We start from the raw sequence: 26,202 nt of genomic DNA, 5'->3' as shown, positions 1-26,202 counted from the left end.
GAATTTGAGTGGGTCAACAAGGCAAGGGAAGTGGACTTAAGCACAAAATGAGAAAAAGAATAAAGTCTTATCTCATGATTAGCCTTTCAGTTTGCCACCATAGAATCATCCTTAAGATTTTTCACCACAACTGAATCAGGAAGGAACTCCACATTGTTGCCACATCCATAATGAGTTATTTGACAAATTGAAAGAAGGTTGGTGCTAAGGTTGGGAACATGAAGAACTTCCTTCAAGAGTCCATTATCCAACTCAACATTCCCTTTTCCTTCAACTTCCACTTGAGTGTCATTTCCCATATAGATGTAAGGTACATTTGATGGTTTCGAAGAGGAAAAATGCTCCCTTGGAGCACCCATATGATGTGTAGGTCCTAAATCAAGAACCCATTCCTTAGCATTGTTTGTACTTGCTAGCAAAGCTTGTCTCTTACCTTTTGAAGTTGTTGTAGATCCCTTATCCTTATAGGAATTTTGTACATCAATTTTGTGTTTCCTCATTATGTTGAGTAACTCATCAATCTACTTATCCTTACACTCATGTTCATAATGACCATTCTTCTTACAAGAGGAACAAGTTTTATTCTCCCTTTTGTTGGATTTGTTCCCCTTCTCATTGATTTTGGAAAAAGACTTGCCTTGTTGTGAAGAAGATTGTTGTGTGGAGGAAGATTGATGTGAGGAAGATTGTTGTTTAGAGGAGGATTGTTGTGTGTCTTCTTGTGGCTTAGCCTTCCACTACTTTTGCTTCTTGTTGGAAATTTTACCACTTCAATTCCCTTCATTAGCTACCAAGGTTTTGGTCTTGGAAGATTGGAGAATTCCCATACTCACTAACTTTTCATGTTCTAAGGCTAGAATTCTTGAAAAATGACTTGAATGAAGGCTTAGTGAAGGCACTAACCATTATAACTAGAAACAAAAGCTACATATTCAGGTGGAAGATGAGTCTTCACATGTTTGATCAACTTTGCATCCTTGATGGGTTTACCAAAATCCTTAAGTTTTGCCCTATAAATGTCTACTTGGATAAGATAATCTTTGATGGTGTTGAAGTTACTAGGATCCAATTTGAGAAGATTGTCCTAAATGGTGTAGGCCATAGCTTCATCTATTGTCCCATACAATGCTTCAAGTTTAGCCCATTCCTCTATTGGATTGGTAAGGTTCCTAATGTGATATTTGATAGGATTTGAGATATTATTTAGCAAGGTTCCTAGGGCCATTTCTTGTTTGGATTCCCAATCTTCTTTATGAGACTCATCAACATTATCCCTAGGTTTCTTTGCTACACCAATTACATAACACAGTAGACTTTTTCAACCAATTGTTCCTTTATGTTTCTTTCCAAGTAGCATAATTATGTGGAGTTAACTTTGAAAAAGAACCCATAATGAAAAAAGAAAGAGCACAATATCAAGGAGACACAAGAACACAATACACACCCCCCTTTTCACTCAATCAGAAACCCCCCCAAATGAAAGATTTTGGCATTTTATACTTAGTGCATTTACAATAGGCCACTTGTCAAAATGGAAAAAGTGGGCTTCTAATTTTTCTATTTACAACCTCCTCTTGGAGTTCAAGTCTAGAACTTTACAATGTAGCTTATAAATACAACAATTTTGAAGTAATGCAATGCAAATTATGACCTATTTTTGAAAGTGGTATTTTTGTCCACACAAGCCTATAATTTGATTGTAGATCTAGAAAGTAGACAAAAAATTATACACTTTCAAAAAAGGAAAAAAAACCTTAAAATGTGTCTAGATGAGGCTATATAGAGTGTTTGAAGTTTCAAAATGCAAGATTAGATAGGTATAGTCACCAAAAAATGAATTTTTTGATAAATCCATGGACCAAAACTAGAAAATAATAGTGCCATTGAAAAGTTCAAGAAATTCTAGCCAAAAAAAAAAATGCACTTGATTTGTAGTTTGGATGACTGAGAAATGACCTCCCAAAGTTGGATTTTCAAATCAAAACTACATATGGAAAGGGGTTTGAAGAGAAAAACATTGGGTTAAATTTGACATCCAAATGGCCATCACGGTAGTGCAATTTGACCTACTAATGATGGTCAAATGACCATCAAGTTTAATGTTTTGATTGGATGATGTTAGGAAAAAAGAGCCTGCCTAATGATGTCACTACTAACATGGCACTGTACAAAATTGTACAAAAAAGATGATGTGTCAGGTACAAAAGAGCTAACTATTTTCTAAGTTGTTGGGTGAGTCATAACCAACATGGATCTCACGTGTACATTGACACACATCCTACTGAGTATGTGAGTACATGGCTATAGACATGGTAGATTTTCTCTGTTGTCACTGAGTTACCAGGTGTAGTGGTCTACAGTATGTGGTGGCATTGGATGGCATTGAGTGCCACCATATAGCAGATGTGTCAAGCTAGCATCAAGGTGTGTTTGCAGGTGGGAGAATGCAATGATCATTGGCTGGAATATGAATGTGTCGGTGGGAAGATTAAAGTCAGTGGTGGGATTGTTTAATCCCACATTCACATCACTTCAGAGCCAACAGGTTTATAAAGGACAGTGCCCACTAGGAATAAAATGAGTTAAGGCAACTAAAGGTTTTGTGGAATGTAGGTTAAATGTAGAGTGAAGATAGTTAGATTTGGCTTGTGCGCTAGTTTTGAGCGATATATGCCAAATTAGGTGTGAGCTCGCCAGAATGTTTGATGTCAATTGATGTTTGAGCTTGCCAGAATGTATAGTATGTCTATTGAATATGTGATGGACTATTCCATGCAAGGACTAGGATTTGATCACCTAGTTCCTACAAAAAAAATTTCTTTGTAGGCTTGATAGACCAAATTTTTTTCCAGAAATAGAATTTGAAAAATGCAATAATGTAGAAAAAATTAAATACAAATCTGAAACAAGATAAATGTGTAGATCTAATAGATCATACCGAATTTGAAAATTGGGCCTTCAGGTGCTAGTTTGCAAAAGCATTTTGCTTCAAATTTGACTATGGCCCAACATAGGAAAATTTAAAATCAAATTTCATTGAATCGATCCTCCAGATGTAATAGTGAGGTTTGCATTGGCACTAGACACTCCCAATAGCTGCAGATACTCTAGATCTGAATCAAGGTGTCCTCAAAGAGGTAAAGAAAGAATGGCCTCCAATGGCTATGAAATGATGCTCCTATGGCTTTGATACCATGAAAAAATTTTCCTTAGGGAAAAATTACCCAAGACCAAGAAGCTCAACAACTAGAACAAAATAGACCAATAGAGTATGATAAGAATAATAATATGAAATTCAATTGATGTAATTGATGTACACTAGAAGTGCCTATATATAAAGGCCTCTAGAATGAATAGGAGTTAGAAAAATGATAAGCCTCACAACTAAGCACATGTATAACAAGAGTGGATTATCCTCCATTAAGCATAGGAATTAGTGTGATGATGAGAGGATAAGCCTACAAAGGTGTGTCACATAAAATTATGTTGTAGACACCATGTGCTTGATTAAGAGTGTGAACAACTATGTTGTCTACATGACAGCTCAGTTAATTATGCAAAATCCAATGTTGTAGACACCATGTGCTAAATTAGAGTTGCTTACTCTTGTGTTGTCAACATGACAACTTATATGAGTATGCATACTCCTAGGTGTCTAAAATAATAAGAATAAAATAATGTATTTATCTTAAGTAAACTTAAGTAAAGTGTAATAATAATTAATTATTTACAGTAACAATTTTAATGAAAGAGTGATTTTGGAATACTTGTGTTCTTAGTTAGTTGAAGCCAATCAAGGGGGGCCCACTTGGGAGGTGGAATAGATTTAGGTAGAGTAGATTCATTCCTTGCAATTTCTTATTTTCAAGATAGATTTACTGTATTAGTCCTGTAGCATTGTTACTGTGAAAGTTCTTGTAGCACTTGCGGAAAATGATCGTGGTGGATGTTTTGAGTTGTTAACTAGTTTAGATTCATTTTCCAAAGATTTCTATAGTTTTATATTGTTAGTCCAAGTGTATTTACTATTTTATTACAATAGTGTAGATTCCTTTCATGCATTTTACTTTCCTCTAGCATACGTGTTAAGACTCTTAAAGGAACTTAGTGCACATACTATGCTGACCCATTTCAAGTCCTATGTCCCTAGGTTGCAATTCAAGTGTATTTCATGATGGAATAGGTAGTCTTTAGAATAGGTATAGTATCCTTAAGGAAAATAATGGAATGATTATCTTCATCTATTATGAAACCCTTACAATAATTTTGAGTTAGTAATGAGAAGTTATTTTGAGGATTTCAAATAATCCATGAAGAGAAAAAGGATTCTAGTGTCATTAGTGGAAAAACATTATGATGATTTTTTTTACTAGTTGATGTTGATCACTCATTTTTTCAACCAACAATTCCTAGAGTGAGATGGCTAAGGCCATTAGGTTATGCAATTAATGTGGATGTGGCCTTTGTAGTAATCACAACATTACTTGTAGAAGAAGTGGACAAAGATTGCAAAGATTTTGATAACTATGAATTGGTCTTATCAAAGGTTACTATGGAGTTGAAGTCTACTTTAGTGATTAGGAAGAAGGATAAACTGGTGAAGAAACTAAAAGAAAAATTTGGTGAAGGTGCCAAGATGAAAGAAGAAGAGGAAGAGGATGAAGAGGAAGAAGAAACTCATATTCAAAAACCATTGGCATTGACACAAGGTTAGGGTGAGGATACAAAAGAGGAAGAAATAGAGACTACATAAGGTGTTGAGGAAGAAGAAGCCAAGGAAGGACCTATTTCTATTGATCAGAAGAAGAGAAAGGCTAAGACACAAGTAGTGACAAGACCTAAAAAAGTTTCTAAACCAAGCGAACCCAAACCAATAGCACCTACCGCAAGGGATAGTACATGAGTCATTGCACAAAAGGTTAAAGAGAGAGCCAAGCCTAGAGAGTAGGAAGGTGAAGCACATAAAATACCTAGAAGAAAAAATGTTTCTTAGGTTGAATCTGATGAGGAAAGGACCAAATCTAATGACAACGACCAATTCCAAGTGGTGAGTTATAATCCATCTTCAAATTTGGACAAATTAAGTGAGAATGTTAGAAATAATGCTGATTTATTAGGTTTCTCTCACATTGATTTTTAAAATCTTGGAAAAGTTGAAAAGAATCAAGTGGATGAGGCAATATATGCCATGATGGCTACTTTTAAGAACACTCCTCTAGAAATTTCCAACTCCATGCCTAAAAGTCTATATGAAAGAGTTGAGCAAAAATAACACTTTTGTTTGGACACAAAGAGGAAAATTGGGGAGACATCCCTCACTCAAGTTATGCTAGAACTTAGCAAGGCACAAATATCTAAAGCCATAAAGAAATATGCTATTAGATTTGTTCCTAAGTATAGGGGATTTAGCATATTATAGAACAAGATTGAGGGTGTTGTTCACAAGTCCAAACAAATGTGGAAGATCACATATGGACTAGCCATAGTCAAAGAAGGTGAACTATAACCTATTGAGGTCAAAGATGATGAAGATGATCACAATGAATAAGGAATAGTTGATGGAGGCACTAATATGAATATAGATGATTAGGCAATAGATGAGGAAGAACAACAACAATACTAGAGTGTACAAGATACACAAATGCCAAGTGTCAGCCCTCCATAGGTCATAAGTGTAAATATAGAAACTATTACAATAAATGATGTTTCTAATCCTAATGCTTAGAACATCAATCCCCTAACACAGAAATTGAAAAAGATACTTGACCAATCTACACTATAGGCCAAATTATGTGACAATCCTATATTGGTTATTGTAGATGAAATTTAGAAATTAGTGACTATAACTACAAGGGAGGAGGTGAAAAAATAAGACCTACCTACAATCACTCCTCAAATCACTAGTGTGCAAACTTCACAACCCTTGGTTGTACATTGGAGGAAGGAGATAGAAGAATGCACTATCAGTACACACACATATGACACTCCAATATTTGAAAATGTACCAAAAGTTGTAATAGATAAGGTTGAGACAATTAGAGAGGATAAGGTGGAAACACCAGTCACTAATGAGACACAGAGTCAAACAGGTCAAGTAGATTAACCTACACCTCTAGCACAAGAACAAGGTGCAATTCAAATCAATGAGGTAGAAAAGGAAAAGCTTTAAGAGACTAATTTGACACCCAAATTGAAGGATCTAGCAACAATTCAAGCATTGGAAACTTTATTTGAATCGGGCACTCCTTCCAGTCAAACTCTTCAGAGGCCAAGCATAGATGCAACACCTTTACAATTCTCAATGCCAAGTCCTAGTTCAACTAAGATAGAAGAGGTAATAACTTATGGAGGCTCAAGGGATAAAATCTTCATAAAGACCCTCATAATGGCTTGTAAGAGCAATGAAAGGGCTTCGAAAGAGTCATTTATAGCCTAGTGGGCTTCATAAAGTTTTATGGTTGGGATATTTTGAAGGAGATTTAAACATTTTTGGGAGGGATTCCTTAATTAAATATTTTTAATTAAGATAAAGGGATTTAATGGAATAAAAATAAATAAATAAATTAAATAATTAATTAATTAATTAATTAACTAATTAATAAATGATGATGTCATTAGGAATTTTTCAAAAAATAAAAATACTTTATTTTCTAAAGGTTTTTAGTTGTCTACATTTTGCCCCTCTTTGATGTGATGCCACAAGTGGCATGGCATCAAAGATAAGAAAATAAGATGCCCAAGGCTAGAGTAGAAGAGGAGAGAATGGACTGCAAGATGCCCCCTCAAGAAGGTGGTGGGGAGAGAAAGCGAGGCTCAGCAACTTCTTGAAAAGTACAAGAATCTAAGATGAGCAAGAAGACTCAAATTGGCTTAAGAGAAGAGGTTTAGTTAGCTCAAACTCTCACTACGGGAGAATGATAAAGGGAGAATTAGAGGCACAAGAGGAAGCAGGCTTAAGATCTCAAGGATTGTAGAGGATGAAGGAGCAGAGTGCTATAAAAGGAATCCAAGATGGGGAGATGGATGAGGGGATTAAAAAGCTGATGCAACAGGATTTCAAAGAGTCAAATTGGCAGAAGATGGGTTTCGAAGATCCCTAGGACTAGGATTGTGGATCTCGAAAGATGAGGCTTGGTGGATTGATTTGGATTGGTGGATCCCTAAAGCTAAAGGTGAGGAGTGATTCAAAGAGATACTGATGCATAAGCTGGGGTAGGAGAGATGGATGCTGGATATGGATGGGGGATAATGGAGATGAAGGGAAACCATTGAAGCTTTTTTGAGCAGGGGGATACTTCAAAGAGAAGTACCACCATGTAGTTGAGCACTAGATTTGCTATAGGACTGTTGGTTAATTGCCAAGGTTACCAAGAACATCAAGGCCTTTTCACCAACTGTCCAGAGGACTAACAGACTGACTTGAAACAAACACACAAGGATTTCTCCAGCACCACACATAAAACTCAGAGGAAACAGTGTGGAACCGACACTGGGTAACCCACAAGCAAAAAAGAAACAAACGAAAGACTTGATCAAAACTATATGCTCAGAGTGCCCCATTCGTAGCATACCATGATATGGAAGATCATGGCAACCTTCAGGAGGGAACAAAAAAATTGCTTGGAAAAGATACTTCAAGACCCAAAAGGGAAGATTCCAAATCAAAAGAAAATGAAAATCCAAAAGAGAACCGTTTGCCAACGAGATGGGTAGGACGAGGTACTAACAGACCAAGATCAGACATGAGGAAAGCTATATCCTACAAGGATCTATCAGAGAGCACCTAAGCCAATGGATCTGGGTGACAGGAGATCTAAGAAGGATAACACTTTGGTGATAGGAGATCTAGCTAAAGGATGCATTGGAATAGCTAACCAAGATGTGCGATGTGTGCAAGATGTTGATCAAGGAGGAACTAACACAAAAGCTGGATAGATACAATGGTACTAAGCTAAAGAGGATGTACAAGTTGATGGACCAAGATATTTACAAGCTGAAGCTGACCAAGATAGTTACAAGCAGGCAAAAGCTCAGGATGATAGGATAGCGAGATGGTTCGATGTTGTGCAAGATGAAAAAGCTAAGGGAGGGGTGATAGCGAAAGTTATGGATTTGGCAAGATGCATCCAATGATGATGAGAGATTTTGTGACCAAGGATGGCTAGAGGAGCAGGATGAGATTGTTGGATAGGATGGTAGATAGCTAGGATTATGATGGATACAAAGAGATGACATTGGGTTTGCATGAGGATAGCCTAGAGCTAGATACCAATGACAAGGGAGGATGGACAAGACAAGATCTCCAAGGAATATAGTGCCCCCAATCAGAAGATAACATGTGGAAGGAGGTCTTATGATGGATGTGATAGGATTGAAGCTAGGATGGAAAAAGCTGAAGGGGCTAGGGAGATGGATGATAGCTGGGATGATTGGCTAAAGCTGCAGAAGATCAGTGGATGGTGTGAGATGGAAGCTGGAGGATGGAGGATAGGTGTATAGATTGGAAGATGGAGTTTGATGTCAAGAGATGACCAAAAGCATGAGGGTGATAGGCTAAGCTGGGGATGGTGGGATTACACATGATGCTTGCTTGCCAATTTTTCATCATGGTACTTGTCCAAGGCGCTTGAATTGCCAAGTTTTCACCAGTGGATGTTTTATTTTTATTTTTTTTTATTATTACTTTTTTGAATTTTTGACGTTGGTCTTAGCTGGAATGATTTTGGCTTTCTTCAGCTATTTTGGCTTTTTTGGGATTTTTCACTGGCAGTTGGAATGTTCAATTTTGTTGCTAGTCGTTGGTACACTGGATGTGTGATTTATGCAATAGATTGGATTAGATGGGATTGATGGTAGGAGATGGAGGGATGAAAAGGTTGGAAAGGAGCATGAGATGGGGATGCTTGCAAGAGCAACATTGGCACATGTTGGGACGGGTGTGAAAAGAGCATATGGGGGATAGATGGTAGATGCGGGCGTGATGGAGGATTTGTGGAAGTGTGCTTGGGGATATAGGCACCCAAGATGGAGTTAGGAGATGGGGGACATGAGTCACTGGATGGAGGATTAGCAATGGTGGATGTCATTATGCATTGGGTTTCAACTTTTTTCTTTGGGATCCACATGGTTTTGGTTTTTCTTTTCATAGGCGCTTGCATTATTTTGCATTCTTTGATTGAATTTTTCCTTTTTGGAGAATGTCTTTTAGAATAGACATATGATTGCCAAGGATATGGATTTTTAGCTTTATGCATTTTGAAGTTGGCATTTACATTGCTATGGTAAGCTTTGGGAAGATGGTTAGAAGAAGCTTTGTGAGATGGAGAGGATATGGGAGAGCGTGTAGAGGGATTGTGATGGATGATGTGCCTTGATATGTGCCTTTTCTGATTTTGCATAGGAATGGATGGAATAGGATTTGAATGATGGATGATAGGAGGATGGAGGATGGTAGATTTTGGGACATAGGGACCCAAAATGGATTTAGCGGATGAAGGGGGGATATGGTAGGTTGTTTTAGGTTGCAAAGATGGTGGAGGGGGGATGACATAAGATTTCTTGAAGGAGTGATGAGAGGCTGGCATGGGGGGTTTGGAGATAGGCTTGGTTTGGGGGTGTGGTGTACCAACACCTTTAGATGGTGAGCCTTTGGATACATATCCAAGACCATGAAATCCTAGATTTTTTTGTGCAATAATAGGCTTTCTGATTCCTTGCTCTTGTGGTCCTAAACCTTCACCTTAATAATTCCATTGATTGAGCATTTGAACTAGCTGAGGATACATTTTGCTTGCAGAAAATGGTGGAAGTGCTTTATCAGATGTACTGCAATAGGGAGATACTATTCTTAATTCTTCTACTGAGAGGAGGCCACTATGGATGAATGTAAGTGAACCAAGAGGGTATATTATAGATGGTGAAATAGCTTGGATAGGTGGTAAGATGGAAGCATGGAGTGGAGGAGAAGCTAGGATAGGATCTTGATTTAGCTGATGGGATGAAAAGATATCCTGCAGTAGAGGAGGTATGGCTTGAGGTTTTGCAGATGGAGGGGATAGTGACTACACTATGGATGGAAGACATGGTACGATGATATCTTCATTTATGCTTTGGGGGATGTCAACATGCTTTTGGGCAAGATCTTGATAGGATTTGTTTGGAGTGGATAGTGTGATAGGAGGTGAAGGGATGGACTCTTCAAAGGCTGTGGATGGATAGATGGGAGATTTAGTAGTGGAGATGGGTGAGTAGAAGATGGATGCATAAGGGTCATTATGGGAGATTTGAAAAATACTTGGAGGTTATGTGGATAGGATTTGGAGGGTTTTGACAGATGGTGGGATTTTGATGCTTGGAGGAAGTGGAAAGATTTTAAGCAATTTGATGGATGGTATGGGGATGATAGCTATGGGAGATGGAGGTGATATTATAGATGGGGAAGCTTCATTACTGACTACTTTACATGGTTGGATTAGATGGCATGGCTTATCGACTGCTGGAGGTGACTTTTCTTGTATTTCCTCTAGGAGATTCCTTTGAGACTCATGTGTCGGAGGTGGAGGTGGATTGACAGGAATAGCTAGTGTGATGGGGGTGGAAGATTGGAAGCTTGGCTGATTGGGTGATGGAGGAGAAGCTGGGATATCAGATGGCATGACTAGATAGTTTGGAAGAATGCATGGATTTTGTGGGATGCTTGGGGGAATGTTTCTAAGGCTTTCAATATACCCATCATAGTCAACAAGATTTTCATCATCATTGGAATAGGAGGTGGTGGGAGCAAGGACAATACAACTGAACACATCATGATAGGTTTGGCATTTCATGTTTTGATGATGAGTGGGATGGGGATGGGGTCTTGCATATGGATGAACATGAAAGCTCATGGTTGGATTTGGATTAAGCGCAGATTTTGGATTGGCTGATGAAGGATTTCCTAGGGAGAGTCAAAGCTATATGACAGACCTAAGGAGGATTGGCTAGAGATTTTTGGCTTTCCTGTGGATGGAAGACTTCAAGGGCATGCTATCAAAAAGTGAGAGTTTTTCTTTCCTATGCGTTGGATTGGTGGAGATTGTGTCAATTTAAGGATAAACTAATGATCCTATGGGCATGACATGAGATTGACCACTTGTGGATCCCAACCTTTAGCTCAAGGTGATGAGGGATAACAAGTGACAAAGCTAGATTACCCTAGACAAAGCTTTGTCAAAGGGATAACCTTGGTGAGGCTGGTGGATTGGTCGGATTGATTGGATAGCAAATTCTAGCAAAATGACAACAACTCTCTAAAGGCTTGGGTGTGATTTGGATTGGGTTGCTAGTTGGTTGGGGGGGATGATTTGGAGAGACTTTGGATTTGGGATTGTTCTAAAGCAAGGAACTAGATAGATTCAGTTGCAGCAGGGGAGCTTGGATGATTTTCTGATGAGGCAATGACTACGCTAAGTATGCCTTGAGTTGGGAGATTTTTTCATTTTTGAGATTTTGACCAAAGTTGGCAAACATTCATTCAAAAGCTATGAAAAAACAAGCAGACAAAATTTTGGAGCAAGCACGTCAAACACACCAACATCCTAGGAAGCTTTCTACAAGGATGAAATTTGTTATAGCTAGGGAGTCCTTGATATATGCGAGGTACGTGAGGCCAGAATTTGTAGATGAAACCAAAAAGATGTAACATAGCTGAGAGGAGCGGTAACCCACTTCTCCTCTTTCACTTCTCAAGGGTATAAAGTTCCTTGAGGCTTAGCCCAAGTGACAAAATCTTGATTCCTAGAGAGGTGTCTTTGGATTCACCTCCCAATTTTTATACTCCACCGGAATGCTAGAGTTGAGGTCGTCCCAAGGGGTGATGAAATCCCCAAGCAGGCCCCCTAACAAGTGTAAAACAAGACCACATACATGATCTTTGGGCTTTAAAAGACATGCGTTTATTCCAATTGATGATTTAGATTTTGTAAGCTATGATTGAAGACACTTGTGATTATGGCATACAATGTTCATTCCAATTTGACAGCATCATCAGCATAATGAAAGTCAAGAGATCGTCAACATACGAAATGTGAGTGTCATTGAAAATGCATCCAAACCATGCAATGTTCATTGATTGTTAGGCATTCAAGATTGAGTGTGAGTTTGTTTCAAGCCCAAAAAAAAGATGTGTGAAACTCGATTTCCAAGCGCGCACCCGGAGGCCTTCCACGTCAAGATTTGTCCAATTTTTATGCCCAAATGAAGTGTGAGCAAGATTAATGAACATTCAAGGAATTTTCTAACTTAGAAAAACCACTAAAGACCCAAGTGAGTGGAGTTTGATCTTTGTGGAGCACTTAACACCCTCTTAGGTAGACCCATCCCCATAGATGGCGCTGAGATTGCAACAAATTGATGGGTGATTAAAGAGGGTGAGTTGACCTATAGACTTACTCAAAGTATCTTTATTAGTTTTTATAACTTAGAAGATTTCAAAAATGTGGATTCTTTTTATGCCCCAAAAGATGATTATTTGATCTATGGCATTCAAGATTGGATTTTTTGTTTTAATCATGCATTCATAAAAAAAACAAACTTGATTTTAATCCATGGAACTCAAGAGTGATTTTAGCAACATGCATTCAAAGACAAGTGATTAAACATTCAAGTTTTTTCCTTTGAGCATTCAAGATTGAGATTTTGTGTGTTGTTGTAAGAACTTTGAAGTGCTTTGTTTTAACCTTAGATCATTCAAGATTGTTTTGGACTCAAAATTGAAAATGATTCTTTGGACTTTGGTTTTCATTCAAGATTTTGTGTTCTAGTTTGCATATTTTAAGCCCAAAAATGATATTCCTAGATTGTTTTGATTTATGAAAAACCTAAGAAACATTCAAGATTTTGCAACAAGACATTTGCTTGGAACAAATAACAAAGTTTTTAGGATAATTTTTGGCAACCATTTAGGACTCTCAGTTTTCATGAGATTTTTAAAAGAACTTTAAAATATTTGCAAATGAGGTTCATTTTATCCTTGATTGATGCTTTGAGTTTGATTTAGATTTTAGTGTGCACTTAGTGCTGATTTTGAACCTTTTAAAATGGAAACTTGAAGTTCTTTTTAAATTCCCAAAAATGAAGTGTTCCTAACTTTGCATGAATGCATCTAAAACCTTGATATTGCAAGGATGCAAATGATTGGATTGGTTTAGTTTCACTTGTTATAAGATTTTTTCTTTTTTGCAAATTTTTAATTTTTTAATGGATTTAAGTATGATTTGGGGGTTCATTTTAAGCACTAAGAATATAGACAAGAAGAGGAAGAAGAATTCCAAGTGCTTTGTCCACCTATAAGCTTGAAAAATTTGCAAATACTATGAGATAGACTATGAGTTCCTTTTTCTTCTTCATGCTCATGTGGACCTACAAATCCAATTTATACGATCCTACCAATCACAAAAATAAGAAAAATTAGCCAAAATTAGCAAATGACATACAAAACTTGACTAAAAAAGTTAATGAAGATGACCCATGCGGGGTCCCACCGGGCGTGCCAAAATGTATATGAGTAATGTTAGTATGCTAATAGAAACCAAATTTAAATAAAGCTTCTACAAACTAAACAAAATTCATAAACTTCAAGATAGACTAAGATGAGCTCTTAATTGAGAATATGAGCCATTAATGGGCTCTCTCAATAAGAAGCTCTCTTGTTGAGTGGCTTTGTCCAAATAGATAGGATGTATGCTCAAGCTTATGCTTCAAAAAGGGCTTCAAATGGAGTTGGAATTTGGGTGTGAGTGTATGGTTTTGATGTAAAATGGCTTCTTAAAATGGCATTATGATTTTACTTCATGGATTGTGTTATTTTGCAAAGGGGAAGGATCCAATTTATAGGCAAAAGGCTTGAGGGATTGAGGGCTAAGATGCAAGGATGGGAAAAAGCTCATGGAGGGCTCAGATTACATGAGAAGAGAGCACATGGATTGTGTTTCCTTACAGCCAATCAGAGAGTGACACATGTCATAGGGTGAGAGGATGGAGGAAAGAGGAAGGATGAGTCAACAAAGGAGGCTCAATGAATAAAATCTTCATAAAGACCCTCATAATGGCTTGTAAGAGCAATGAAAGGGCTTTGGAAGAGTCATTTATGGCCTAGTGGGCTTCATAAAGTTTTATGGTTGGAATATTTTGAAGGAGATGAGAGGAATTTCAACTTGGGCTTTATTAGGAGGGTTTAAAACTTGCTTAGGATTGTGAAAATTATTAGAGGATGGATTAGGATGGTTTAGGATTAGCTTAGGGATAGGCAAGTGGATGGCATTTAATGAGGGTGGGTGAAGGAGGAGATATTTGTTAACTTTGGCTTGGGTTAGTAAGTCTTAACCCATGTTTAGGGAATGTGACAAGGTTAGGAGGGGATTGGGATTAGGTTTAAAGACATCTTCTAGAAGAGTCTAGACTTTGGATGAGGATAAAGACTTTCTAGAATAGTCTAGAATTTCCTAGGATGAGGATGAAGACTTTCTAGAAGAGTCTAGAACTTCTTAGGATAAGGATAAATTAGATTTTTAGGAAATAAATAAAGTTTTATTTATTTCAAGGGTTTGGGTTGAGGAGATATTTATTAAAATTTTTTTAATAAACATGAGGATTAATATTTAATCTTAATTAAATATTTTGAGTTGGGATTAGGGGTAGGAAATGATGGGATTAGCCTTTAATCAAAATTAAAGAAGGATTAGAAGATTTTGGAAGAGGTTAGTGGTCTTAAGGAAATTGGCCAAGTTTTGGGCAAAAAATAATTTATTTATTTATTTTGGGTTTTTTGGACAATTTATTAATTAAATAATTAATAAATAAGGAAATAATGTTTAAACAAGATTTAAACATTTTTGGGAGGGATTCCTTAATTAAATATTTTTAATTAAGATAAAGGGATTTAATGGCATAAAAATAAATAAATAAATTAAATAATTAATTAATTAATAAATGATGATGTCATCAGAATTTTTTTAGAAAATGAAAATACTTTATTTTCTAAAGGTTTTTAGGTGTCTACAGAAGAAAGCTTTGTTTGATATCAAAGACATCTTCTTAGATGTATTTAGTCTACCTGATCTCGATGAAAAAAAGCCAATCATTGAACAATTGACCAACATAGTGGAAAGAGTAGGTGATACAAATGTGGATACCAATGTCAAATTATTAGAATTGTCTGAGAAGAAATTTCAAATTAAAGTAAACATAAATATATCTAGTGAAATAACACACACAAGTTTCATTGGCAACTAAGATAGATAGTGTGAAGAAGATACTAGAGAATATTCTCTCTCTCTCTCTCTCTCTCTCTCTCTCTCTCTCTCTCTCTCTCTCTCTCTCTCTCTGTATATATATATACCAAACCATGTAATCCTAGACTCTTCACACAAGAGACAAGGAATCACATTTCAAGCTTGGAAAGTCAAATGAACTCATCAATTGAAAAATTGCCCATGACTTCATCTCAAAGTGAGAAACACTTTAGGACCCTATTGCAAACCCAAAGTCAGTTAGCAACACTATCTACAGATGAAGCCAACATAAGGGCTAAACTAATAAGCATCCAAACTGCATTGACTCCTCACATGGAGATTCTATACAAGGAGTTGGGCTATGCAGAAACTCTTTTGAAGAAAGATTGTTAGGATTAAACCACATATAGAAATAAAAATTGCATGCAAATATAAACAATATTAGAAAAAAATAGATCGCATAGAAAAGAACACAAGAAACCAAGATTTAATGTGGTTCACCTAATCCATTGGTTATGCCCACCAAATAGCAAGTCTAATATCATTATGATTCAATGATTACAACCTGATTACAATATGTAATCCTTTACAACTCAATACCATCACAAGAACAAATTTTGCATCACCACAATGAAAGAATCCCTATCCCTAAGCCCTTTTATACAAGTATTTTTATGCCACTTTAGGGTTACAACAGTAGTTACTTGATCAATCACTACAAACCAACAATCTCCCACTTAGGGACTGATCAAAATCCACACTAGACAACAATCTCCCACTTGGAGACTGATCCTATAGCAATATCGCTACCACATGGGGCTCCCACTGGATCAAATCACCTTGGACTCTATTGTTCTTTTATTCATGTTTAGTCTAGAAGACCAACAAAAGTTGAAGAGGAGTTCAGCTTCTCCCTTGTTACTAGCTTTGTAAACATATCTACTGGATTGTCATTTGTATGTATCTTGTTCACCTTTAGTTGTCCATCCTCCAAAACTGACTGAATGAAATGGTACCGCAACTAAATGTGTTTTGTCTTTGAATGTAGAGCTAAATTCTTCACAAGATGAATAATACTCTAACTATCTATAAACAAATAATTATCCCTTTGAGTGTGTCCCAATTCTTTGAAGAATAATTGAAGCCACATCATCTTTGTGGTTGCCTCTATAGGAACAACATACTCTGCCTCTGTAGTGGATAAAGCATTAACCTTCTATAACTGAGAAACCTAGCTCACGACTGCCCCACTAGTAGTAAAGACAGAACCTATAGTACTCTATCTGGTATTAGTATCCCCTACCAAATCTAAGTCAACATAGCCTTGCAAAGTAGTAGTAAAGCCCCCAAAATGTAAACACTTATTGGATGTTCCTCTCAAATATCTGAGAATCTATTTGACTTCATTCCAATGCTCAATTCCTGGATAACTGATATACCTACTAATGACTCCAACTACATGTGTAGTAGCTGGCCTTGTACATACCATAGCATACATTAAGCTTCCTATAGCTGAAATATAGGGTACCTTTGACATCTTCTCCTCCTCTTCTAGTGTCTTGGGACACATCTCCTTAGTCAACTTCAAATGTCTACGTAAAGGTGTGCTGATAGCTTTAACATTCCCCATAGAGAAATGTTGTAACACCTTCTCAACATAATCAACCTGAGATAGAATCAATTTCTTATTTTTCCTATCTCTACAAATCTTCATACCAAGGATTTTTTTTGCTTCCCCAAAATCCTTCATAGAAAATGCATGTGCTAATTGGTGTTTCAACCCCTCAATGTGATCCATGTTAAACCTAGCTATAAGCATATCATCAACATATAAACATAAGATAATGTAGCTATCATCATCCAACCTCTTAAAGTAAATTTTTTTATCTAAATGACACCTATTGTATCCATGCTCATGCATAAAATTGTCAAATTTTAGATACCATTGCCGAGGTGCTTACTTCAAGCCATATAAACTTTTCTTCAATTTGCACACTAAGTTCTCTTTACTTTTGACCTCAAATCCTTGTGACTAAGCCATATAAATCTTTTCATCCAAATCACCATGAAGGAAGGTTGTTTTAACATCAAGCTACTCTAAATACAAATCTTCAGTAATCACAATACTTAAAACAGTATGGATAGAAGTCATCTTAACAAGAGGAGAAAATATCTCATCAAAATCAATGCCCTTTTTCTATGCAAATCCTTTTACAACTAACCTAACTTTAAATCTTTTCTTACCTCCATCCTCTTCTTTTAATCTATAAACCCATTTATTCTATAAAGCCCTTTCACCTGTAGACAATTTTCATAAATCCCATGTCTTATTTTTCAGTAAAGAGTCCATTTCATCTTTCATTGCAAACTCACACTGAATCTTAGTGTCCACCTACAGAGCTTCATCATAACATTCAAGTTCACCATAATTAGTAAGTAAAATATAATACAAAGAGGGAGAAAATCTTTGTGGAGGTCTAATTTCCCTTTTTGACCATCTAACATTCACTGGTGCGTGTGGTATTTGTTGTTGCAGTTGGTGCACATCACGGGGAATCGCTAGAACATCATCTTTTGGAGTATCATCCAACACTACATAATCACCTTTTTTCTTCTCGTGTTGCTGCAATAGATCTTTGTACAACACTTTCTCATTGAATATGATGTCCCAACTTCTTACAATTTTATGATTTTCAAAATCCCAAAGCCTTTAACCAAATTCATTAATACCATATCCAAAAAAAACACATTTCTTTGACTTAGCTTCTAGCTTCGTTCTATTTTCAGAATCTATGTGAGAAAATGCTTCACAATCAAAGGTTTTGAGAAAAGAACATCTCACCTTCTTACTAGTCCATGCTTCCTCTAGAATACCACAACCCAAAGGAGTAGAGAGACATCTATTAATCAAATATACACTAGTATTTATAGCCTCCACCCACATGTGTAAGGGCAACCCAACATGCAACCTCATGCTCCTTGCATGCTCCATTATAGTTCTGTTCATGCATTCAGCCACTCCATTTTCCTGTGGAGTCCTTGGAACCATTTTCTATCTATGAATACCATTAGTGGAGCAATAATCTTCAAATTCATGACTATAATACTCAACACCATTATTAGATCTCAGACATTTTAATTTCTTACCAAACTCATTTTCAACGAAGCATTTCCATTTCTTAAAAGTTTGAAATACATTAGATTTCTATCTAAGGAAATAAACCCATACTCTTCTAGTTGCATCATCAATGAATGTAACATAATAATGAGAGCTATAGAAGGAAGATACCTGAGCTAGTCCCCATACATCGGTATGCACAAGCTCTAATTTGTCCTTTTTATTTTCCTTCCTAGTCTTCACAAAACTCACTCTCTTTTGTTTTCCATACACACAAATTTCATAGAAATCCATATTAACACATTTCAGACTTGGTAAAACATTCTTTGAATGAAGTACTTTCATATCTTTCTCACTCATGTGCCCAAGTCTATTGTGCCACAATTCTATATCAGAATTTATAATAGCTATCTGTTCTCCCTACTCAACTACAAGAACTATTTCTGAACATTCATTTTTATCTGAAACAATTCAAGTAGAAGGAATAATATGACCTATAGAAAGATATAAGGTTCCTTCTTTCATACCTTTTTCTACTACAAGGGATCCTTTTGAAACCTTCCAATTTTTATCATTAAAAGTATCTACACAACCCTCATCACCAAGTTGCCCTACTGAAATTAAATTTCTACTCAGGCTTGGAACATGTCTTACCTCATGTAGTAGCCAATGATTCTCATTCTGCCTTGGAAAAAATTGGCAGGGTTCATTATCCCCTGAATAAACAAGCCCAAAATCCCCTTGGACATAATCAAAGAAATAACCTCTATGAGGTGTAGCATGAAATGAAGCACCATAATCTAAAACCCATGAATCATCAACATTTTCTAAAGAAAAAAACAAAGCATCCTATTTGATTTTGTTACTTACAACATTTGCCTTCTTATCTCCATCTGGTTTATCTTCTTCATTTTTCTTTCGAGTCCAACAATTTTTCTTTTTATGCCTTGGTTTTCCATAGTACCAATAGTCGTTCAATCCTCTTGATTGAGACGTCCTCCCCTTTGACTTTCCTCTTGATTTTCCATAATTTCTAGAAATACCTCCTCTTACAATTGTTCTACATCTACTTTGTGTGTTCAAAGCACTTCTTGATGTAGATCCACCTAAGGATTTCCTACGAGTTTCCTCACTCAAAATAATATCAATCACATCATCATATTTTAGGGTACTAGATCTAGGAACAAATTACTCACAACCATTACCAAGCCATTCTAGCTTTTAGGCAAAGAATACAAAATGAAGAGAGCCCTAATTTTTTTATCAAAATTGATAACCATAGAAGATAGCTGACTAGTAATATTATTAAACTCATTTAAATGATTTGCAACAGATCCACCTTCTACCATTTTAGATTAAATAAACACTTCATGAGAAATACCTTGTTTGAAGTAGAGGGCTTTTCATACAATTTTGCTAGGGCTTGCATCAACTCTTATGTTCTCTTTGCTTTTGTAATATTAAATTCCACCAATGGTGCTAGGCATAAATGAATTCTTCCAAGTTCCTTTCTATCCAAAAGATCCCAGTTGTCATTTGACATAGATCCCTAATTCTTGATTTTTCCTTCCAACGACTTCCGTAAATCCTTCTAATAGAGAGAGTCATCCATTTTCATATTCCATAACTAAAAGTTCTACCAATTAAACTTGTCAACCCTCAGGTTACCCTCATTTTCCATCGCTCCCACTCAACTATGAGACTCCCACTCATCTGTGAGACTTTCTTACAGAGGATAACTGAAAGAAGAACCTCGCTCTAATACCACTTGTTAGGATTAAACCACAGATAGAAATAATAATTACATGCAAACATAAACAATATCAAAAAATAATAGATCACATAGAAAAGAACACAAGTCACCAAGATTTAACTAGGTTTACCCAATCCATGGCTATATCCACCAAATAGCAAGTGCAAAATTATTACAATTCAATGATCACAACCTGATTACAATCCATAATGCCTTACAGCTCAATTCTATTACAAGAACCATTTTTGCATCACCACAATGAAACAATCCCTAACCCTAAGCCCTTTTAGACAAGTATTTTTAATACTTCTTTAGGGTTAAAACATGTCGACCATATGTTGGCCATACGTTGGCTAGAGAATTTATGAAGTATGTATAGTGATTCCCTAAATAGTCACTACAAACTAACAAAGACCCCAATTTTTCTACATTAGATGGCCTAGTACATCTTATTTCCAAGCTAGCCACCCAAATTAAGTTTTTGGAGGTAGCTTGTGACAATTGGGATGCCACTCTTAAGATTATTCTTAAGTTCTATAAATATTTTTTTGAAAAAATACACTATCAGTGTATGACCCATTGACATTAGTGTGAAAAAGGGGGAGTAAGAGCTATGAGGGAGTAGAGAGAGAAAGAAAATGGGAGAGTAAGATTAGGAAAAAAGGGAGTAAGAGCAGAAAGTAAGTGAAAGAGTATTAGTTGAGGCAAATCTACTCAATAGGAGAAATTTTGATTCATAATACAAAATAAAATAGATCAAACAAGTCAGGGGGAGTTATGAGATAGGTATAAGTTGTTGCAAAATTTTAAAATTTTGAAATTTTGTATAGAAGCTGAATAGTCAGTTATGTTATGCTCATAAGAATAAGAGTATTAATACATGACCAAGTGTTTTTTTGACACTCATGTAAAAGGGGGAGATTTTTGATCTTAGAATGGTTTTGACTAGCAAGTGTCTATACACTTAAGTCATTTACTTAGTTCATGCCAAAAAAGTAACATATGCTAAGTACAACATATAGGTTAGAGCATGTCGAGTAAACAATGAGTTCTCAGTCACTCATGTGCCAAGTAGACAATATGCGCTAAGTGACTTAGGAGCTGAGCAAGTAGTGCATGCCAAGCCATTTAGATGCCAAGTGATAGTATGTGTCGAGCACTAAGGACTTCAGTTGTTGAGTAACATAGTTTTGACATAGTTGTTTATATTGGCACAAACTACTATGTAAACCATTTTTGAGCTGACTTATAGATTGAATTACAATATTTTGGTGATAGGAATAAATCTTAAGTTAGAATCCCTATGCATTACATGCACCCAATCAGGTAAAGCAAACATTTAAGAAGAAATATGGATGAATCATAGCCATTGATTCATACCTAACCCTAAGTCATTGATCTTCTTAAGGAAGACAAACCCTAAACTTTCTATGAGCATGATCTAAATTGTATTGTAGAATTAGTTAAAGGAGAATAAAAGAAGGAAACAATGACTAATAGAGAGACATATGATCAAGATGGATCAAGTACACAATAGGATAGAGGTGATCTGTCATCAGGCAACAAAGTGCTAATCACAGGATCAATGCTAAAACATTCTAATAGGTGAATTAGTTAAATCTCTTAATAGAGTAGTCCTAGCAGACTGTATTGAAATACTCTAACAAGGAGCTTACTTAATTGTGAGATGAATTCCTTTAACAAGGCTTACTTCTAACAGGGTGTTGAAATCCTCTAACAAGGTGAGACCTAATAGTTTTTGTAAGCCTTTAATAGGGTAGACCTTTCATTATTTTGGTAATAAAGTGTATCCAATGAAGATTACAATGTTTGATCATGATTCATGATCAAACATTGTAACCTTCATTGGATACAATTTATTACTATAGTAATGAAGATTTGTGGGTGTTATTCCCACCCCAGTTTTACCTTCTCATTGGAGGATTTCTAGGTAATCATATCTGGTGTCATATATGTGTGAATACTTAGTTACTTACATGCTTTAGATGTTTATGTTTTACATAGTATTTTAGTTTATTTGTTGAATGTATGAGATGGATGTGTGGTGAATATTTCATGGGTTAAACTTTAAAGCATTGATTCACCCCTGCCCTCTTAGAAGTTTACCTTTTCTATTTTAGTTCCAAAAATATCCCTCTAACTTTAGTTTCTTCCTTTGTCAAAAAACTATGTCTTCAACATCTTCTTTTGATAACAATCTTTCCGTGTTTGATATTAAACCAAGTTCTTATAGTTTGACATCTTCAAACAAAATTTCTGTGATATGATAGCCAAACTCTCCCTCCTTGACATCTTATGCCAAAGATAATATTCAGTGAATATCAATGTACTTAATGTACATATTCATATGCATTTTGCCTTTCATTACTGCATCAACTTGACTAATCTTCAACATGCTCTGGTTGATGCATCACTAAACTTCATTTAGTGAGCTTTAGATAGGGGAATAACCCCTATCTTACCTCTTACATACAAAAATACATCCTTAGGTAATAGATTTGTGAATATGTCTACAATTTGTTCTTTAGTATTCACATATTCCAATCTGACCTCTTTATCTTGCACCAATTCTCTAAAAAATGATATTTTATTACAATGTGCTTAGTCTTGGTATGCACCACATGATTCTTTGATATATTAATTGCACTTGTGTTATCACAAAAGATAACCACTGGATCCTTGATTTCTACCTTCATACCTTCCAACAATTGCTTGAACCAAACAAAATTAGGACAATTAACTATTGTTGCAATGTACTCTGCCTCTCATGTAGACTGAGAAATATAATTTTTCTTCTTACTTGTCCAAGACACTAGTCTCTTACCAAGAAAGAATGCTTCACCTCTAGTGCTCTTTCTGTCATCAATACTTCGTGTCAAATCTGAATTAGTGAAGGATTTCAAATCCAAATTTGCTCTATATTTTACCATAATCCATTCTCTTCAATACCCTTCAGATACCTCACGATTCTCTTTATTTTCATCATATGATTTTCTTTAGGATTAGTTGAAAATATTTTCATCATACCAACTGCAAGAGAAATATTAGGCCTAGTATGTACAACATAATAAAGTTTTCAAATCATTGATCTATATGGGGTCTGATCTACCTCTTTTGAATCATCATTTTTGGAAAGCTTATGTCTAGTAGATATAGGTGTTCCAAATATTCTTGAATCCTCCATTCCAAACTTCTTTAGTATCTCGTTGATATATTTAGATTGAGTAATGTAGATACCATCTTTCTTCTATTGAATTTGTAGGCCAAAAAAGAATTTGATTTCCCCAAACATTGACGTCTCAAATTCCTTACTCATTTCTTTTGAAAAATATTTGTATAAATCATCATTTCCAATAAACAATGTGTCATTCACAAATATCTCTACCAACACAATCTTCTTGTCTACTCCTTCTTTGATGTAATGGCTACTGCTATCATTTATTCTTTGAAAACTAATCTTAATCAAGGCTCTTGCATAATCCATGATATATATATTCCTTCTTTCTGCTATACCATTCTACTAAGGTGTACCAGGGATTGATACTTATCTTTTGATTCCTCTTTTAGTGTAGAATTCATTGAATTAATTAGAAATGAATTGACCTCCTCTATTTGATCTCCAACATTTTAACTTCTTTCTTGTTTCCTTCTCTACTCGTGCTAGATACCACTTAAATTTTTGAAAATCTTCATATTTATCTTGAAAATTACTTATCTCCATTGTAGCTCTCAATGCCAATAGGTCCACAAAGGTCTGCATGAACAACCTCCAAGACTTCTTTAGAATGATAGTTCTTTCTCTTGAAACTTGTCTTGCCCATCTTACTAATTTGGCAGTTTTTGCATAGGCCCATATTAGGTTTCCTCAAACTAGGAATACCTCTCACTCTTTTATTTTTTCTTATCTTGATTAGGTTATCAAAGTTTACATGACATAACCTTTCATGCCATAACTAACTTTCTTCTAATTGAGCAATGAAACATGAACTTTCACTAAGATCTAGGTAGAATAAGTCACCTTTTGTTTGGTTACTAGTGTGTGCTACAATGTTGTCACACTTCTATAAATCATTACATGTAAGAAAAATCAAGAATGAGCCCTCACAAATCGATCCATAGCTCTCTACTCATAGAGTGCAAGGGTTTGCAATGGAGGCCCTCAATTTGACCTATTTTTGTGCCCATGCAAGTACACCATGAGATGAGAGATTCAAAGAGAAAAAGCAAGAATGCTAGTCTCCATGATCTTCAAAATCATCGGTGTCTAACATGAGGAGAGGGCTCTCCCTTATAAAGGAAATTATGGAGGTGAGAGGCTTCTCACAACCAATATGGGATAATAGAGCTTGATCCATGTGAGACAAAATTCCACCAATGAGAAAAGAGGAGTGGTTGAGAAGAAAGTGGTGATCCATGTGAGACAAGATTCCACCAATTAGAAAAGAGGAGTGGTTGAGGAGAAAGTGGAAAGATAAATCCCACTTAGATCACATTTTTAAGTGAAGAGAAATTAAATAAAAAGAATTTGTTTTATTTCCTTTTTTCATCAAAAGAGATATTTAAGTGGGATTTTTATTTAATTAAAAGGGAGCAAGTTCTTTTTAATTAAATAGAAGATATTTAATTAAATTAAAAGAGAGGTTTTTCTCTTAATTAATAAGTGTGGATGAACTGTTTAATTAAAAGAGAGGTTTTCTTTTAATTAAATGGGGATTTTATTTTTATTTAATTAAAAGAGAAGATTTTCTTTTAATTAAATAAGACTTGGAATAAAATGATCAATCTTAGAAATGAAATAAATCGAATTTGATCAAGGAAATTGATTTGAATATATTACAAACCATTGATTCAAAAAGTTTGATAAATTGATAAATTGAATAATGGGGGCCCATAGTCTAGGCGACTATTAACGGATATCGAAAAATCACACAATCGTCACTAGTCACAAGCACAACTATGAAGATATGAATGTAATTAATATCGGATTGGAATGTGGAAAGATTCTAACATAAGCATCAAAGACATAAAGATCAAGATGAATTCAATATTAGCTTACCCAATTTAATGTAGCAAAACCATGCTTGCATCAAGGCATAGATGCCAAGATGACCATAAGAATGGTTGTGCAAAAACAATCAAGGATGATACCTCAAATCTCCTAAGTGTTTCAAGGGGACAACAAGAGACACTCTAGAGTTTCAAGACCACACGCACAAGCAAACAACAAATAAAAACATGTCCCATGCCCCAAGTCTTCTAGCAATGCATCATGGAGAGACTTATCAGACAAAGACACTCAACAAAAATCAATAACAGTTAGTACACAGAGAAAAAAAATCAGGACATAAGTCAAGCATTAAGTGTTGCGTTTAAAAATTTAAGTGTGTTAACTGATACTGAGTTCTGAGGACAAGGATCAAATGCTTGCAGGAAGGTAAGATCACATGATGATACTGGGTAAGACCAAACCAATAAGTGTTGAAAACCACTCGATGTCAATGGGTGTTGAAAAACACCATTTGTGAGGTGTCCTAAAGACTCAGACATCTAAGAAACCAAAGCTAACATAGTTATGCCCCCTAGACAAAGACCAATTCCAAACCAAGGTAACAAGGACAAGGCATGGTGGAGAAAGGCTAAGTGTCGAGGACATGTGCTAAGAAACAGGGGTGCAAAGGCCTCAAGTAGCACCCATTTCCAGGTTTTCACCACTTGGATTTTTTTTTTTTTTATTGGCTACCAAGGCGCCTATTTCCAGGTTTTCACCAAGGCACTTTTTCTATTTTTTTTTGAATTTTTTTATTTTTTAAATTTTTTTTTTGTATTTTTGGAATATATAATTTTTTTGAAGATACATCAAAGTGCCTTTTGCTAGGTTGTCACTAAGATGATCATTTTTTCAGGACATTTTTCAATTTTTAGAATTTTTTACAATATGCCATTTTTTTGGATTTTTGAAATATATCAATTTTTTTGAATTTTTTTCAAGATCAATAAATATGTACAAAGATACCCCTAGATAGAATGGCCATTAAACTCAT

Source organism: Cupressus sempervirens, chromosome 3, assembly GCF_028749045.1.
Source record: "Cupressus sempervirens isolate cs-2001-9-10 chromosome 3, ASM2874904v1, whole genome shotgun sequence".
In the NCBI taxonomy this organism is placed as follows: domain Eukaryota; kingdom Viridiplantae; phylum Streptophyta; class Pinopsida; order Cupressales; family Cupressaceae; genus Cupressus; species Cupressus sempervirens.
Note: the sequence above shows the minus strand (reverse complement) of the source record.